The following is a 16429-nucleotide window of genomic DNA, read 5'->3' as shown; positions in this document are numbered from 1 at the left end:
GCAACCAGATGCTGATATAGACATCAGGTGACAAACGAAAGGAAAAATATATGTGTGAACCAATATCAATTTTCAAAACCAACGTGCATATACAAGTTGTGAACAAAAGACGAAATACCAAAAATAATGTCCCTATCAAAAGATATAATAAATGAAAATGATATAAAAAAAATCCATAAATATGTGCTTCTTCAATTTTAAAATAAAATTATGCATGCATTTTGCAGTCTTCTCTTCTTTACATCCAGAATTTATAAAGCGTGTTTGAGATTTCAGGAAACGGGGCGGAGAGCTGAAGTTACACTCTGCACAGCTCAGTGAAGAGAGCTCTGAGAGCTGATTGGAGGGAAGAGACACACCTCCCTTCACACATCACACAGGAACAGAACTGAGGCTATTTAACAAAAGTATGCTGTGCTTCACTAAGAATGCTCAAAATAAATAAGAAATGATGGCTGCAACCAGGTGCTGATATAGACATCAGGTGACAAATGAAGGAAAAATATATGTGTGAACCAATATCAATTTTCAAAACCAACGTGCATATACAAGTTGTGAACAAAAGACGAAATACCAAAAATAATGTCCCTATCAAAAGATATAATAAATGAAAATGATATAAAAAAATCCATAAATATGTGCTTCTTCAATTTTTAAATAAAATTATACATGCATTTTGCAGTCTTCTTTACATCCAGGATTTATAAAGCTTGTTTGAGATTTCAGAAAACGGGGCGGAGAGCTGAAGTTACACTCTGCACAGCTCACTGAAGAGAGCTCTGAGAGCTGATTGGATTGAAGAGACACACCTCCCTTCACACATCACACAGGAACAGGGGTGGACTGACCATTTGGAAACTCAGGCACAGCCGAGGGCCCGGGGTCAGTGGGGGGCCCCATGAGATGCCCCTGGTACCTTTTTCATAGGCTTTTTTGAGTTTGGGCAAGGACACAGGGGCCCCATGATCCTCTATTGCCCAGGGGCCCCATGAGTTTTCAGTCCGCCCCTGCACAGGAACAGAGCTGAGGCTATTTAACAATAATATGCAGTGCTTCACTAAGAATGCTCAAAATAAATAAGATACAATGGGTGCAACCAGATGCTGATATAGACATCAGGTGACAAACAAAGGAAAAATATATGTGTGAACCAATATCAATTGTCAAAACCAAACTTGCATATACAAGTTGTGAACAAAAGACGAAATACCAAAAATAATGTCCATATCCATATCAAAAGATATAATAAATGAAAATGATATAAAAAAAATCCATAAATATGTGCTTCTTCAATTTCAAAATAAAATTATACATGCATTTTGCAGTCTTCTCTTCTTTACATCCAGAATTTATAAAGCTTGTTTAAGATTTCAGGAAACAAGGCGGAGAGCTAACGTTACACTCTGCACAGCTCAGTGAAGAGAGCTCTGAGAGCTGATTGGAGGGAAGAGACACACCTCCCTTCACACATCACACAGGAACAGAGCTGAGGCTATTTACCAAAAATATGCTGTGCTTCACTAAGAATGCTCAAAATAAATAATATATAATGGGTGCAACCAGATGCTGATATAAATATCAGGTGACAAAAGAAGGAAAAATATATGTGTGAACCAGTATCAATTTTCAAAACCAACGTGCATATACAAGTTGTGAACAAAAGACGAAATACCAAAAATAATGTCCATATCAAAAGATATAATAAATTAAAATTATATTTAAAAAATCCATAAATATGTGCTTCTTCAATTTTAAAATAAAATATCCCATGCTTCTTAATTGATTTCTTATGTGAAAAAACTTGCATTTATTGTGCTCCCCCACCAGATGTAGTCTCACCTCAGGTATATGACCAAACTGTCATATCACGCTTGTGTCCCTTTAAATGGGCCAAAAGAGATGGGATGGTATCCTGCTGTTTGGGGTCCTTCTGCTCAAACGATAGGCTCCCCTTCCATGGTGGTTTATGTAGAGGAATAATCAAATCATAGTGTATTATCCTTTTAAAAGCATTTTATTAATAAAATATTGCACTCACATGTACTCTGAAAAAAATCTGGAGGACACATTTTGTGCACAAAGCATTTTTATACAATGGTGAATATCCTAAAATGTCCAGCTGGTGTCAGTATGGAACCCTCGAGCGTTGTGACGTCAAAGCCCCTCCCCTACGCGTTACGCCACCGGTCACGTGGCTTCATCAGGGAGAATGATTTTGCTAAGGCTGTCAATCTGCTGGAGATCCCTCTCCTGCAGGGGCGGACTGACCATTTGGAAACTCGGGCAGAGCCCGAGGGCCCGGGGTCAGTAGGGGGCCCCATGAGATGCCCCTGGTACCTTTTTAATAGGCTTTTTTGAGCTTGGGCAAGGACACAGGGGCCCCATCATCCCCTATTGCCCGGGGGCCCCATGAGTTGTCAGTCCGCCCCTGCTCTCCTGCCACCTTTTTTCCCTTGGTGGCAGGAAAACTTGTCAAAGTGACTCTTGCAGATAGCAGAGGAACCAAGCAGCAGACAAAAACGACACTTAGTGCTCTTATAGTACACACTATAGAGGGATATGCTGTGTCCATATGTCATGATGAAGGTTTACAACCACTTTAAGTCTGTTCCCAGCAGTGGGCAGCCCTCCAGATGCAGAGATCAGCAATAATCTGATGATAATAGTAATGAAAGGTGCAAGAGTTGACAATCATACTCTTAGATCACTGAGAGCAAAGTCTCAGGATTCATAGATACCCCCTTGGACTCCTCGCTCTACACTTCCCTCATCCTCCCCCTTTCCTTTCTTATCTACTCCCTTACCCCTGCTTTTTCTCCCCTTCCCCCACCTGTACTTTTCCCCCTATACCTTTTTTCACTATTTATTATTGGTTTGGGGAATGATATTCTCCTTATACTTTCTGTCTTTGCATTTTACTCCCCATACCCACATGGAAGAGAAATATATTTGAAATATATTTTTAAAATATTCTTCCCAAATATATTGACATATATTTGAAATGCTACAATTTTGGCCATATTCAATATATTTCAAAATATATTTCAATAAAAAAAAGTGTGTGTGTGTATATATATATATATATATATATATATATATACACACTGCATGTTGAAATGCGTTTTTATTACAAAATATATGACAAATATTTTTAAAAATACATTTCAAATATATTGAATGTCTTTAAAAATACAAATCTACATTTTTGGAATGCATTTACAAATATGGGGATGGGGGAGAGACCTGTATATAAACAATACAGATCTCTCCCCTGTCAGCTCCTGGCAGAGCCATACAAAGCAGTCTGCTTACAGTGTAAAGCACACACACAGCACACAGTTAACCCTTTGATTGCCCCAAATGTTAACCCCTTCCTGCCCAGTGCCATTAGTACAGTGTCAGTGCTTTTTATTAGCACTGGTCACTGTATTGGTGTCACTGGGGATGTCAGTGGCAGTTAGTCAGTTCCCCCCAGTGTCAGAATGCCCGCCGCAGTCCTGCAAATCCACTATAAGTCGCTGATTGCTGCCATTACTAGTATAAAAAAAATAAAAATAAAAATTCCAGTATATATACCTCCATTTGCAAATGCTGTAAGTTTCACGTAAACCAATTAGTTTACACGTATTGGGATTTTGTTTAGCAAAGACATGCAGCAGAATACATTTTGGCCTAAATTTATGACCAAATTTGATTTTTAAATTTTTTTACTGGACATGTTTAATAGCAAAAAGTCAAAAATATTGTTTTTCTCAAAACTGGCGTTCTTTTTTTTTTTGTTTAATAGCGCAAAAATTAAAAAACGCAGAGGCTATTAAATACCATCATTTGTGAGGGGAAAAAAAGGACATAAACTTAATTTGGGTGCAGCGTTGCATGGCCGTGCAATTGTCAGTTAAAGTAACGCAGCGCCGTATCGCAAACAATGGCCTGGTCATGAAGGGGGGGTAAATCCTCAGGAGTGCAAGTGATTAATGTTGCCCTTTAGGCCACATTAAAATACCCTGTTTATTTATTTATTTATTTCAGGTACTTATATAGCGCCGTCAATTTTACACAGAGCTTTACTTATATATTGTACATTCACATCAGTCCCTAACCCTCAAGGGGTGTACAATCTAAGGTCCCTAACTCGCATTCATAGATACACATACTAGGGCCAATTCACCTACCAGCATGTCTTTGGAGTGTGGGAGGAAACCCACACAGGCACAGGGAGAACATGCAAACTTCAGGCAGGTGGTGCCGTGGCTGGGATTTGAACCAACGACCCTAGTACTGCCAGGCGAAAGTGCTAACCATTTAGTCACTGTGCTGCCCACTCTTTATGTGTTTTTACAAATCTTACGTATCTCCCAATCTCACCAATAACCATCAGCAAAACCAAAAAAAAATTGCTTCCCATAGACTTTATTGGTGTTCACAGCTACTGTATATTTGGGATTTATTTTGGGTTCACCAAAGTTTACCCTTTTCCTTACCAATGATACCATTACTATGGATGCATGTTATATACTTCAAAAGATATAATACCAATGCTGTGTTATATAATCATATAGCTGACACTCGTACAAATATTAAAAAATAACTAAAAAACTAAACCAAAAAAAATTATGTGAATTTAAAATATATGTAAAGCACTGCGTGAATTCAGGACACTATATAAGGACCTGTAATAAAAAAATAAATAAATAACCAAATAAATGTGGGCAGCACAGTGGCTAAATGGTTCGCACTTCCACCTGGCAGTACTAGCGTCCTTGGTTTGAATCCCAACCATGACACCACCTGCCTGGAGTTTGCATGTTCTCCCTGTGCCTGTGTGGGTTTCCTCTAGGTACTCTGGTTTCCTCCTACACTCCAAAGACATGCTGGTAGGTTAATTGGATCCTGTCTAAATTGGCCCTAGTATGTGTATGTATGAATGTGGGTTCGGGATCTTAGATTATATGCCCCTTGAGGGTTAGGGACTGATGTGAATGTACAATATACAGTGGGGCAAAAAAGTATTTAGTCAGCCACCAATTGTGCAAGTTCTCCCACTTAAAAAGATGAGAGAGGCCTGTAATTGGCATCATAGGTAGACCTCAACTATGAGAGACAAAATGAGAAAAAAAATCCAGACAATCACATTGGCTGATTTGGAAAGAATTTATTTGCAAATTATGGTGGAAAATAAGTATTTGGTCAATATCAAAAGTTCATTTCAATACTTTGTTATATATCCTTTGTTGGCAATGACAGAGGTCAAACGTTTCCTGTAAGTCTTCACAAGGTTGGCACACACTGTTGCTGGTATGTTGGCCCATCCTCCATGCAGATCTCCTCTAGAGCAGTGATGTTTTGGGGCTGTCGCTGGGCAACACGGACTTTCAACTCCCTCCAAAGGTTTTCTATGGGGTTGAGATTTGGAGACTGGCTAGGCCACTCCAGGACCTTGAAATGCTTCTTACGAAGCCACTCCTTCGTTGCCCGGGCGGTATGTTTGGGATCATTGTCATGTTGGAAGACCCAGCCACGTTTCATCTTCAATGTCCTTGCTGATAGAAGGAGGTTTGCACTCAAAATCTCACGATACATGGCCCCATTCATTCTGTCCTGTACATGGATCAGTCATCCTGGTCCCTTTGCGGAGAAACAGTCCCAAAGCATGATGTTGCCACCCCCATGCTTCACAGTAGGTATGGTGTTCTTTGGATGCAACTCAGCATTCTCTCTCCTCCAAACACAACAAGTTGTGTTTCTACCAAACAGTTCTATTTTGGTCTCATCTGACCATATAACATTCTCCCAATCTTCTTCTGGATCATCCAAATGCTCTCTAGCAAACTTCAGACGGGCCCGGACATGTACTGGCTTAAGCAGGGGGACACGTTTGGCACTGCAGGATCTGAGTCCCTGGCAGTGTAGTGTGTTACTGATGGTAGCCTTTGTTAAGTTGGTCCCAGCTCTCTGCAGGTCATTCACTAGGTCCCCCCGTGTGGTCCTGGGATTTTTGCTCACCGTTCTTGTGATCATTTTGACCCCACGGGGTGAGATCTTGCATGGAGCCCCAGATTGAGGGAGATTATCAGTGGTCTTGTATGTCTTCCATTTTCTAATTATTGCTCCCACAGTTGATTTGTTCACACCAAGCTGCTTGCTTATTGAAGATTCAGTCTTCCCAGCCTGGTGCAGGTCTATAATTTTGTTTCTGGTGTCCTTCGACAGCTCTTTGGTCTTTACCATAGTGGAGTTTGGAGTGTGACTGTTTGAGGTTGTGGACAGGTGTCTTTTATACTGATAACAAGTTCAAACAGGTGCCATTGATACAGGTAATGAGTGCAGGACAGAGGAGCCTCTTAAAGAAGAAGGTACAGGTCTGTGAGAGCCGGAAATCTTGCTTGTTTGTAGGTGACCAAATACTTATTTTCCACCATAATTTGCAAATACATTCTTTCCAAATCAGCCAATGTGATTGTCTGGATTTTTTTTCTCATTTTGTCTCTTATAGTTGAGGTCTACCTATGATGCCAATTACAGGCCTCTCTCATCTTTGTAAGTGGGAGAACTTGCACAATTGATGGCTGACTAAATACTTTTTTGCCCCACTGTATATGTAAAGCGCTGCGTAAATTGACGGCGCTATATAAGCACCTGAAATAAATAAATAAATACTATACAATTCTTACATTCTGTACAAAGGTTACAAATATCAGCAGGGTCCTGCTAAATAAACCATACTATAATACTCAGACCTATAAAATATTCATTGCCTCAGTTGTTATCATCCATAGGGGAAAGAAGATATTCTTCCCCCCCCACCAACCCCATGAATGATCATCCCTGAAGCTAGACATGTTTTATAGGTATGAACATCATAGTATGGTTTATTTAGCAGAGCCTTGCTATTTTTAACCTTTTTAAAGGGTGTAAAAAGTTTTTTTTGTTTGTTTTCTTTTTCACTTTGTATGCATGTCTTTAATATGATACAATTTTACAGTACTGATATATTTTTTAAAGTCTACAATATGCATTAATAGCAAAAGTATCATAGGCCCAGGGTCGTCCCTAAGGTTGGTGTCACCCGGTGCAGTAACACTTGGTGACATCCCCTCAGACGATCCCCGCAGAATGGATCAGAGCTGCAGATTGAGCATAATGGATCAGACTCTGATCCATTATGCTCCCCAATCCGCAGATCCGATCCATCCTGCGGGGATCGTTGGCTTTCTTCATAACTTACCTTTTCGTGGAGCCTGTCCAGTATCACCCCGTATAGGTTGCATGCCGACGATCCCCGCAGGATGGATCAGATCTGCGGATTGAGCATAATGGATCAGACTCCGATCCATTCTATTCCCCAATCCGCAGATCCGATCTATCCTGCGGGGATCGTTGGCTTTCTTCATGACTTACCTTTTCGTGGAGCTGGTCCAGTGTCATCCTGTATAGGTTGCGTGCCGACGGTCCCCGCAGGATGGATCAGATCTGCAGACTGAGCATAATGGATCGGAGTCCAATCCATTATGCTTCCTAGTCCGCAGATCCCATCCATCCTGCGGGGATCGTCGGCAGTACTGCCCCATCCTTGAAGAAGGGGACATACCCCAAAAATCTTGTCTTGTCCTCAAAATTGTATGTTAGTGCAAATAAAAAAAGGATCACGGGCAGTACTCAATTGTTTCTGTCGCAAATGCACTAATACGGCTACAATCACCTCAAACAAAATGGGGGATCAGGAAGGAATTTTTTCCCCCTGCAGGAGAAAATTGGATCATGCTTTGCTGGGCTTTTTGCCTTCCTCTGGATCAACTGTGGGTGTAGGATTATAACTTTTTTTTTTAAATGGTTGAACTGAATGGACTTTTTTGTCTTTTTTTCATCCAGACTAACTATGTAAAACTAAGGCAACCACCAGACTTAATGTCTGTAAACTGCAACATTGCATTTTCTTGAGTTCCCATATCCTTTAACTTCCCAACCGTTACGCAAATAAAATATCAGTTTTAAGTGGAGTTGACCGTTAACAAAGCATGTCAATTACGTGACTGAAATGCCTGCTAACCTTAGTAAAAAAAAGGTTCATCAAGTTATAATACATGAAAACCGACTGTCAAGCTCACAAAACCTATTTACCGCAAGCTGCAGCTTTGACCTGGAACCAGCGCATTGTACATTGCCAAACGTTGACAGGATTCAAAATCACTGAATAAAGAAGAGTGTTCCAGATGAAAATGACTTTTTTTTGGTCCCGACGTAGGGAAAAATAAATAAATAAATAAATAAAGGTTTATAAGATAGAAAATCGGGAGCCTTGGACTTTATTTAGAAATTTTGAGCCCCTTCCTATTAGCATATAAAAGTGTTTATAGATTAATTCAACCTGTTGACAGAATAGAAATTGCTTCCTTGTGAGAAGGATTTATGGATTTTGTAAGCCAGCGGTCTCTGCTCGCTCTCATCTCTTTTCCCCTGCGCTCTTTAGAAGGGATGGGGCAGATATGGAAACCGGCTTGATAATCTGCCAGATAGAGCCGTACGGTGTTGTGACCTTTCTTAAAGGAAATGTCCCTTCATGCCCCAAGGATTTGCTCGGCTCTTCTATAAATACTCAAAGAGATTTGCTTTTTACTCACAGCTTGGAGATACCAAGTATATTATTAAAGATCCACAGCAGAGGCTGATAGTGCGTATACAGAAGGTGGATGTGGAACTAGAAGTGATAGCATGACTGCAGAACAGGGAAGCAAAGTGGGAGGAGTAATTATCTACATTGACGTAATATTAAAAGCAATTTTTAAAAAAATTAAAATAAAATATGAAATTATACTGTACTTACCTGCTCTGTGAAATGATATTGAAAAAAGCGGTCCCTTTTCCCCTCTTCTGGAGTTCCTCATAGGCGCTGTCTGCTCCTCCTTTCCTGCAGCGTTTGCTGAGGGAGCACCCAGACAGCCAGGCTGTGCGCATCCATAGAGACACCCAGCGCAGCTTGGGCACATCCTCCTTACAGGATTTAACTGAAAGTAGCAGGAGCAAAATAGCTCCCTTTTGCTGCAAGACCAGGAAGAGGGGAGAGCAGGACCGCAGCTGGGACAGCACTGGATCGAGAGAAGAGCCAGTTGGGTGTTTTGGATTGGGGAGGAGCAACTAGTGGGGAGTTTTTTCACCTTAATGCAGAAAATGCATTAATGTCAAATAGTAATTAGTGTTTAAAAAGGTTCTAAAGTCAAGTCAAATACTATCTATTGGATCACATCTGCCCTTTAGGACCTTATTTATATATAGGTTTAAATAAATGTAATGTTTTAAAGTGTCACTAAGCCCAGGACCCTGCATTCACTATATCTGGTCTCTCCGGACCCTGCATTCACTATATCTGGTCTCCCCGGACCCTGCATTCACTATATCTGGTCTCCCCGGACCCTGCATTCACTATATCTGGTCTCCCCGGACCCTGCATTCACTTTATCTGTTCTCCCAGGACCCTGCATTCCCTATATCTGGTCTCCCAGGACCCTGCATTCACTATATCTGGTCTCCCCGGACCCTGCATTCACTATATCTGCTCTCCCAGGACCCTGCATTCATTATATCTGGTCTCCCAGGACCCTGCATTTAATATATCTGCTCTCCCCGGACCCTGCATTCACTATATCTGGTCTCCCCTGACCCTGCATTCACTATATCTGGTCTCCCCGGACCCTGCATTCACTATATATGGTCTCCCCGGACCCTGCATTCACTATATCTGGTCTCCCCAGACCTTGCATTCACTATATCCGGTCTCCCCGGACCCTGCATTCACTATATATGCTCTCCCCGGACCCTGCATTCCCTATATCCGGTCTCCCCGGACCTTGCATTCACTATATCCGCTCTCCCCGGACCCTGCATTCACTATATCTGGTCTCCCCGGACCCTGCATTCACTATATTTGGTCTCCCAGGACCCTGCATTCACTATATCTGGTCTCCCCGGACCCTGCATTCACTATATCTGGTCTCCCAGGACCCTGCATTCACTATATCCGCTCTCCCCGGACCTTGCATTCACTATATCTGGTCTCCCCAGACCCTGCATTCACTATATCCGCTCTCCCCAGACTCTGCATTCACTATATCTGCTCTCCCCGGACCCTGCATTCACTATATCTGGTCTCCCCGGACCCTGCATTCACTATATCTGGTCTCCCCGGACCCTGCATTCACTATATCCGCTCTCCCCGGACCCTGCATTCACTATATCCACGCTCCCTGGACCCTGCATTCACTATATCCGCTCTCCCTGGACCTTGCATTCACTATATTCGCTCTCCCCGGACCCTGCATTCACTATATCCGCTCTCTCCGGACCCTGCATTCACTATATCCACTCTCCCCGGACCTTGCTTTCACTATATCCGCTCTCCCCGGACCTTGCTTTCACTATATCCGCTCTCCCCGGACCCTGCATTCACTATATCTGGCCCCCCACAGTACTCTGGGCATGGAAGTGCAATTATTTTAGTATATATAAACTGCTAAATTCCTTTTCTCATCAGCAGTTAGAGCAGTTTTGGCATTTCTATCAGTGTCCAGCAGAGCACTGGTTAAAGATTGTAGGAGATGATTTAATTCTCTCCTATGAGGCTACATGACCCCTGACCCTCTGTCTGCACAGTGCTGATTGGCCCATCACATGCACTCTCCCAATAAAAACTGGGTATGTGCAGCTTGCCCCCAAGGCTCTGTTCTATCAGGGGATGAGTTGAAGACAGTAGAAGAAGAGCAGGATCAGAGAAGACAGGATCAAACAGCCTTTTTACAGATAATTAATCCCTTAAGTTCCACAGTGAGTATAACAAGCATGCTTTACTGCATATACAGACTGATTTTACTGTTGTGGGTTTAGTAACACTTTAAGCATATCTGAAGCAAAACTTTAATTTTTTTGCATAAAGTGGGCAGTGGCAAAGCAATAGCTAAAGCAGCCCACACGGCTGCTATGGGGCCTGGGGTAGTAAGGGGGCTTCATTAGGGGAGAATTAGAAAAACTGAACAGTGAACTTTCCATTATATGTAGCACTATCCCCTTAGTAGGTGCTGAAGTTTTGGGTCGCCCTATAGTTCTGCACAGACAGGCAATGCACATTTTCTACAAACTTGCCTTCCAGAGACAGAAAAACAGTAACTGAGGACAACTTCCAGGAAACTATGGTCAAGTCCACAGAAGGGTTTTTCTCCACTTGGAGAGTTCTCCAGCCTATCCTGGCGTACCACTCCAAACCCTAGATAGTCTTTCTCTATCCTATTTCTATCTGAGGGCTTTCCCTGGACAAAGCAATCCTGTATCTGCCGCCTTAAGAGCACAGTCCACCTGGGGGCTAGTCAGGTTTCCCACCCAAATGTCCTCTCCCTTCTCTCTGGTCCACGAGGTGTAAAAGTACTCACTCTTCCTCTCCTACAAGCTGTAGGTTGGTAGCAGGCCTTCTGCTGGGCTGGTTCCTTCCTTAGCTCCACAGATGGTCCTCTCTCAGGAGACCGGTGAGGTTGAGCTCTCCTCCTGTCCAGATCCCACCTGGAGGCAGGTCCCTTCCTACTGGGTCCCCTCCCAGGCTCCACACTTGCCTCCTGGTCTCATATGTTCCACCTGAACTCTCCTCTTCTACTCTGAGCAGGTTCAGCAATGCTTATGGGCTGTCCAAACCCCTTGCCAAGCCTTCTTCTTCGGGATTGGTCAGGGTCTATTAAGCATACAGATCAGCCACTCTTCACCCCTGCCCACTGAGTTCTAAAGACTTCTCCAAGTCCCTGGATCAGGGGGAGGTACCAGAAAGCTGATCTGCAGAGTCTCTCAGCCCTGAATTAAATTAAAGAAACCAACAAATAAACAGCGCAAATCAAACACCTTGACTCAAACAATGCCTTAAAAATATAGTGTGAAAATCAATAAACATATGAGATATTCAAAGTAATTAAAGTGACCTTTTAAAAAAAAAAAAATTCCTTTTAAATATCATTCATATTAAAGTGTCCAAATAGAAGAAAAAGTCCTTTCTCCCCAATAAATTGTGAAAACACAAATATCCAACCGAGATAATGCTTCCACCAATCACCAGTGAAAAACCAACATCAACCACACTCACCAGATCATGGTGAGTAATGCGCCTTTTAGGATGTTAAGGGCTCCTAGACCCCCTTTAAAAGCTTTCAGGGCTCCTTCCCACCATATAGGATATAAGGTATTTTCTTCCACTCTCTCCTGCCTTCTCCTCTCACCAAACTCCACCGCAGTGCAAGGGAAAAAAATATATATTAGTGTAATACTGCTAGTAAAAATTAAATATTGGTAATAATCGCCACTCACATTTGATAGGATGAATAAAAGCATCTACTTTATTGCCTCCATAGGCTTAAATGAGCTTCCACATCTCATACCAGAGACCTCACAGCCAGGGGCGGACTGACAACTCATGGGGCCCCCGGGCAATAGGGGATCATGGGGCCCCTGTGTCCTTGCCCAAACTCAAAAAAGCCTATGAAAAAGGTACCAGGGGCATCTCATGGGGCCCCCTACTGACCCTGGGCCCTCGGGCAGTGCCCGAGTTTCCAAATGGTCAGTCCACCCCTGCTCACAGCCAGGTTGTAGCAAGGGATGACAGGATACAGCTCCAAAGATGGCCGCTTGGAACGCACCACTCAGCGTGCGTTCCACTCAACGGAAGTGACGCAGGACGGCAGACCGGCAGTGCGTCAACGCGTTTCGCCCCACCCCATTATTATTGCTGCTATAACTTTATTTCAAGAATGCGGTGCGTTCCAAGCGGCCATCTTTGGAGCTGTATCCTGCCATCCCTTGCTACAACCTGGCTGTGAGGTCTCTGGTATGAGATGTGGAAGCAGCACCGGAAGTGACGCAGGACGTCAACGCGTTTCGCCCCACCCCATTATTATTGCTGCTACAACTTTATTTCAAGACACTGATTCCTATTAGTTTGCGGACTACGTTGGCAGCTTTTTTGCTGCCTTGCCTTGATTAAGGAATACTTTATGTTAAGATCAATGACATTTACTGTCAAAGTTGACTTTGCAAACTGCTACAGAGAGAGGTCGCTGGGGAGCCCCAAGAGGGATCCAGTGATTCACATTTATGGCTCTGAGAGTAGGGAACATTTATCAACCTTGTTAAAGTGTTTGTTTCTATCTCTGTCAGTGGATCTGTCTGTGGATCACAATTAGCCACCAGACCAAAATTTAAAGGAAAAATCTTCTAATAGGTACACTTTTTTCTGGTGACAACTGTCAGACAGACACCACAAATAATTTCTGCAATGTACCTAATATGTGTATTTTCCATATTCTTCAGCTCCAACAAGTGGCCAGAAGGCAGTATTTTGCACAAATATGAAAATACTGCATTATGGCCACTAGATGGAGGTGAAGATCATAGGAAATACACAGAGAGTGTTTTGTAAATAGGCATCTTTGAATCTTTTTGAGGCTCTCTAGTTAAAAAAAAAAGTATGCTAATAATTAATAAATAAAATAAAGATTAAATAGTTATATCAGGGCATGAAGTAAGTGTTAGTGTCAGTGTCTGCATTAGGGACAGTGTCAGTGTTACAGTCAGCATCACTGTGTTTTAGGAAGTTTACATAGTTGTAAAGATATGGACAGTTTTACTAACACATGCCAAAGTTGAAAACAAATGGATTCTGGGGCTTTAAAGTGGCTGTAAAGGCTCAAGGTTTTTTCCCTTCATGCATCTTATGCAGAACCCTCCCAGCTCGCCCTAATACTTACCTAAGCCCCATCGCAATCCAGCGATGTGCACAAGAGCCTCTGCTCTCCAAGGACTTTCCCACCTGATGTGCTCCCGCTGCTGTCAATCACACTCTGTGAGCCAATGAGAAAAGAGAGGGGAGGGCTGAGCTGAGGTTCTGTGTGTGAATGAACATGTAGAACAGCGTCTCGGAAGTGAACCTGATTGGGTGCCCCCATAGCAAGCTGCTGTGGAGGGCACTTGGTAACAGGTGGGATTGAGGGGCAAGGATCACCAGTGGGAGATCTGTGAAGACGAAGATTGGGGCTGCTCTGTGCAAAAACACTTCACAGAGCAGGTAAGTATAATTGAATTTTCAGATTTTTTTTTTTATTGTCTTTATTATCACTTTAATTCCAAATTAAACATTCTCTGTATTGTATTTCTGTTACAGAGAGTATAGCAGCACACAGCTTTCTATTTAGAAAATGCAATGTGCAATGGGCATCCAAAGTGTGCCACATCAGTCTGGGCATCTTATTTCATGAGCGTACCATGCATTAAATACTTTTTTTTAAACAAAGGTTTCATTAAAAAAAATTACCTTAAGAAAAAAAACATAAAAAATGCATAAACTATAAAATAAGAATTGAAAATAAATTTACCAAAAATCATTACAGTTTTCCCCTTAGTTGGAGCTTTTGCCTTCAAGGAGCATCCCTGACAGGGTTCCTTGCCCAGGGAAGGTGGCATGGTAGGGTTATATTCCCTGCTAGTGCCATTGAACTATTCCGACCTCAATTTTTCTAATATGTCCTCAAATTATATTATTTGCAAGTCATGTTTATGTGATTAATGAGCTGTGATGCCTTACCGCAAACATGAAATGATAAGTACATATCACTTAATCCACCCAGACATAAGTTGGTGCCCTCTGGGTTCCAATCATGCTATATTGTTGCAAAGAAATGTTACTGTCTAACTAATAACAGAACCGAGCTGTGAAGTGACAAATCTCTTGTGTTAGAGCCCATTAGGATGGGCATTTCAATTTATATAGCAACGAATGGGAAAAGGTTTCTTTATGGGAGGTGTTCTTGCTAAATTGACAAGAGCCATCATCCCTGTCCTCCATGCTTGAGCTAGATTTGTGAGTCCATAAATAAAGAACCTCTGATAACAGGCATGAAGGGTTAATTTTTTTCTACACTGATGGGTTCTGTTTCAAAAGCAGCAAAAAATGAAATTTACTTACTTCACATTTTCTCTCTGTAATATTTTATACCTTCTTCTCCTCTTCCTTTACTCCTTCTTCCCATGCTCCCATTCATTTTTCTCCTTCTTCTTATGTTTCTTCACCTCTTCTTTACCCTTATCCTCTTTTATCTCTTCTTCCTCCTCCATTTTCTACTATTCTTCTTCCTTTAACTTCTCTTACTCTTCATCTTTTCCCTCCCTTCTCCCCATTCCCTCCCTTCTATTCATCTTCCTCATTTACATTCTCTTCATCCTCCCCCGTATCTCCTCCTTCTCCTTCTATTTATCTTCACCTTACTCTTCCTCCTCATCTTCCTCCTCACCCTTTCCCATTTCTCTTCCTTCTCCTCTTTTAATTCCTCCTCCTCCTCTCCTCCTCTTTCTTATTTCTCCTGCTCATCTTCCTTCTTCTCACCTTCCCTTGTCTTTCTTAAATTCCTCCTCCTTCTTCTACTCCTCTTTTTCCCTCTCCCCTGTGTCTTTCAATTCCTTTTCTGCATACTTCTCCATTTCTTTCTCCTCTTCTTCCATATCCACATTGACCTCTTCTTCTAACTTTTGATTTTCTTTCTCCTGCTCCCCTGTGCCATTCTCCTCCCTTTTCTCTTCCTCCTCTTTGTCCTTCCCCTCATCTTCCTCCTCTTCCTTCTATTACACCTCTTCCTCCTTCCCCTTTTCTTTTTCCCCATTTTCCTCCTCTCCCACCTCATACTCTTCCCCACCCTTTCCTTTTTCTCTTCCATCTCTTCTTCTTTCTCTTCATCCTCCCCCCTTTCTTCATTCCCCTGTTAATATCCCTCCACCTCACAACCTTCCTTTCCTTGTTCTTCATCCTCTTCTTTTCTTCATCTTTTTTTCTCTTCTGTGTCTTTCCCCTCTTCTTCCTCACTATATCTGGTCTCCCCCCGACCCTGCATTCACTATATCCGGTCTCCCCGGACCCAGTATTCACTATATCTGGTCTCCCCGGACCCTGCATTCACTATATCCGGTCTCCCCGGACCCTGCATTCACTATATCCGGTCTCCCCGGACCCTGCATTCACTATATCCGGTCTCCCCGGACCCTGCATTCACTATATCCGGTCTCCCCGGACCCTGCATTCACTATATCTGGTCTCCCCGGACCCTGCATTCACTATATCTGGTCTCCCCAGGATCCTGCATTCACTATATCCGGTCTCCCCGGACCCAGTATTCACTATATCTGGTCTCCCCGGACCCTGCATTCACTATATCTGGTCTCCCCGGACCCTGCATTCACTATATCTGGTCTCCTCGGACCCTGCATTCACTATATCCGGTCTCCCCGGACCCTTGGTCTTCTCTTCCATTCCATACTTATCCTCCTTCTTCTCCTCTTCTTCTTTCACCTCATCTTCCTTCCCTTCCTTCTCTTACTCCTCTTCTTTGTTCTCCTTATCTTTCTTCTCCTTCTTCTACTCCTC

Source organism: Staurois parvus, unplaced genomic scaffold (assembly GCF_062004578.1).
Source record: "Staurois parvus isolate SC_StPar_1 unplaced genomic scaffold, SC_StPar_1.0 ptg000184l, whole genome shotgun sequence".
In the NCBI taxonomy this organism is placed as follows: domain Eukaryota; kingdom Metazoa; phylum Chordata; class Amphibia; order Anura; family Ranidae; genus Staurois; species Staurois parvus.
The sequence above is the reverse complement of the archived record's forward strand: the minus strand, read 5'-3'. Positions refer to the sequence as shown.